This window comes from Myxocyprinus asiaticus, chromosome 39 (genome assembly GCF_019703515.2).
Source record: "Myxocyprinus asiaticus isolate MX2 ecotype Aquarium Trade chromosome 39, UBuf_Myxa_2, whole genome shotgun sequence".
NCBI classification, from domain to species: Eukaryota; Metazoa; Chordata; class Actinopteri; order Cypriniformes; family Catostomidae; genus Myxocyprinus; species Myxocyprinus asiaticus.
The window spans coordinates 14112909-14116396 of NC_059382.1; positions in this window are offsets into that span (position 1 = coordinate 14112909).

Sequence of the window (3488 nt, forward strand, 5' to 3'; positions counted from 1 at the left end):
AGCAATGGGGCTTATAATAAGCTACAAAGTACATCAACTCAGTACACCAATTGTGTATCATAATGATCTTGCATAAGCATGACCCATGAAGTCATTAACAAGCCACTGTTAACAATAACATCTCTTGATTTATGAATCAGGTGATAGAGATGCTCAAAAACAGTTTGAGAGGTCGCTTCCTGATTAAAAGAATAGTTCACCAAAAAAGAAACTTCTATAAGCATTTACTCACCCTCGTGTCATTGCAACTGCTTATGACTTTCTTTCTTCCGTGGCGTGAACACAAAAGCTAACATCTCGCTGAAAACGCTGCTCTTTCCCCTGCGATTACAATGAACTGGGACTGAAGTCTTCTGAAGCCATACGAAAGCTTTGTGACAAACAGTAGAAATCTTGACATTGCCCTTGCCCTACCTGGCCTGTTCATGAGAGTTCATGAGAGAGCAGCAGCAATTTCCAATTCACGAATCATTATTTTGAATCGGATCAGACTAGAACAATGTTCTGAGTAGCATACTGCCATACTACACTTACTATTTCTGTAGTAGGATGTAGATATGACAGAAATATGAGCAGCATGGTAGTATGCTATTCTGACACAGATTCATTCAAATCAGACTAATCCGGTTCTAATTCAACTCACTGACTGAAAATAAAATCAGTATTTTTGTCTTGTTTTTCATCTCAGCGTTAAAAAGATACATTTACAAAGAAAAATGACCTAAGATATTGACATGTTTTCAGAGAAATCAAACAAAATTAAGTAAAGGTTATGCTTATAACAATAAAAAATTATTTGCTAATGGATTAAGGGAAAACTACTTTTTGAAAGAAAGCTACATTTATTTTTCTTACCTCACTGGCATATAGTTTGTTCTTATTTTAAGCATAAACCTGACAAAATGTTGTTAGATTTCTCTGAAAACACAACAAAGTATGTTATCTCATTCTGCTTCTCAAGTAACTTTTTCTTGTTTTAAGGAAGTTTTGATATTTTTACTGAAAATAAGATTTTTTTTGTTTGTTTGTTTGTTTGTTTGTTTTTTAGCAGTGCAGTAGCTAAAAGATTTAGTGCCCCATCATTGTAATTGCATGGGGAAGAGTGACCTGCACAGACTTTAAAAATGTTTCTTTCGTGTTACACAGAACAAAGAAAGTCAAACGTGTTTTAATGACATGAAGGTGAGTAAATGAACAGAATTTGCAGGAGAACTGAAATTTTGGGTAAACTCTATTGATGGTGAAATTAACATGTTAGCCTCACTCTCGGAAGAGACATCTTTGTTTCTGTGACAGGAAAATGATGAACAAACACAAAGGTGGCTGTTGAGGTTTCAATGTCAATCTAACTTATATTTCACTGCAGAATTAAGACACACTTTTTAAAGGGATAGTTCACCCAAAAATGAAAATTCTCTCATCATTCTCATCATATTCCTCTAAAAATCTATGTTTGTGTTCTGCTGAAGAAAGAAAGTCATTCACATCTGGGATGGCATGAGGGTGAGTAAACAATGAGAGAATTTTCATTTTTGGGTGAACAATCCCTTTAAGTAAGCAGGTAAAGTACAGGCAAATGGGATGCTAATTTAAATGTAGGGTATATTACTAAAATAGGTAATTGAACTTGAAAGTGTAGAATGCTTGACTGCAATATAAACTGCCCATCCAAAACCCATCTACACAAACACACATCAGCAGTAATTTGAAATTGTGTTCTCTTTATTTTTTGCTACATCCTTTGTTTCAGTCATATCCATTCAGCAGAATCATGTACTATTAGAACTGGATTCTGATACCTGGGAGTACATTACATGACAGTACAATACACATTGTGAATATTTTCTGACACAACAAAGATCTATAATGAAATATTAAATGAATTAAGTAAATTACAGTAATGCAGTAATTGAAAATTTAATATTGATTACTGTTATCAGGATTCCCACTGTTTTTGAACCAATGAATTTCAATGACTTTTCTGATCTTTCCAGTCATTTGTGATTGCTAGATAAGGATTTTGGCAAATCAATTTGTAGAGATTTATTGGGCTGATTTTCATTTGTTCCAGTCCTTGGAAATAATAAATTGTTCATTCCAATTTGTGTCCCATAGTCAACAATTTATTAGTTACTAACGTCTGCAGCCATGTGATGTTGTCATGCTGGCGTGCAAGTTTTACTCTATACAAGCACTCACAAAGAGCAAAATCTAGCTAATAAAATATTTCAGAGTAGCGCAAAACTAAAAAAAAAAAAAAAAAAAAAAAATAACATTCACTTTGGAAGTATCCATGACTTTTCAGATTGTATTTATTTCCACTTTTCCAAACCTGGAAATCATAATTTTTAAATAGCTGATATTTCTATGTTTTTCATGACCATGGGAAACCTGTGTATCATTGCATTGGGATGCCAACACAACATACACTCAAAATGATTTTTTGGCCTATTTTTGAGATTTACGCATTTCAATTTCATAACAAAATTCCATCAAATTTAATTTTATTATTTTGTTTCATTTAATTTCATCAAAGATTACTCAGTTCAATTTAATGGAATATTGTTATGAAGTTGAAATGTGTAAACCTTAAAAAATAGGCTAAAATATATTTTTTTAGTCTACCAGTTGTTATAGGGGTAAGATTAGAGTCTGTGTTAGAGATGTATGTCCTGCCTCACAAAATGTGCTACTTACTTTTATTTTATTTTTTACAAGTTTTTCAAGGTTGCAGTATGCCCACCTTGTTATTTTCAGCCTGACAAACTGTGCAACCCATGATTTTCTACACGTTTATTAAGGTATATACATCATTAACACAGTAGGATGCCACTTTACAGAAATGGTACCGTATACTGTACATAAAAGTCATCTCTTGTATTCAGACACAATGTAGTTTTTATGTAGTGTCTCACATCCTTTGCGAGGCCTACTCATCCTTTTACTAAGACCTGCACTGCCCTCTACTGTTAGATACTAGAAATAGCAATTGTTAGACTGTCAAGGACAAGGCTCTTTATGACACCAACATCATTTGCAAGTACCTTTCCGCTGATACATATCTTTCGAGCGGTTAAACTAGGAAGTTATGATCTGTTAATCTCTTATATGCATATGCTGCGCAAAACAGTCAAATATCATGATGGGACTTTGTCCACGGGGCGTCATAATTTGACTAATCTGTATCACATATCTGAATATCATACACGCATCATGCTCATGTGGAAGTAGTAACTGCAAATTATAGGACTCCAAGAGTAAACATGCTGTTTTGTTTCCTGTGGGGAGCGGATCAGCAGTGAAGCTGTTGCTATAGAAACGCAGGCAGCACAGGTTGTCGTTGGCTGTATGGTGGAAAGGTATTGAAGGTGCACTCATATGTCAGGGAAGTAATAGGCTGGTGGGTCTGGAGACCGGCGATTAAAATAATAATAATAATAATAATAATAATAATAATAATAATAATAATAATAATAATATAGGATTTG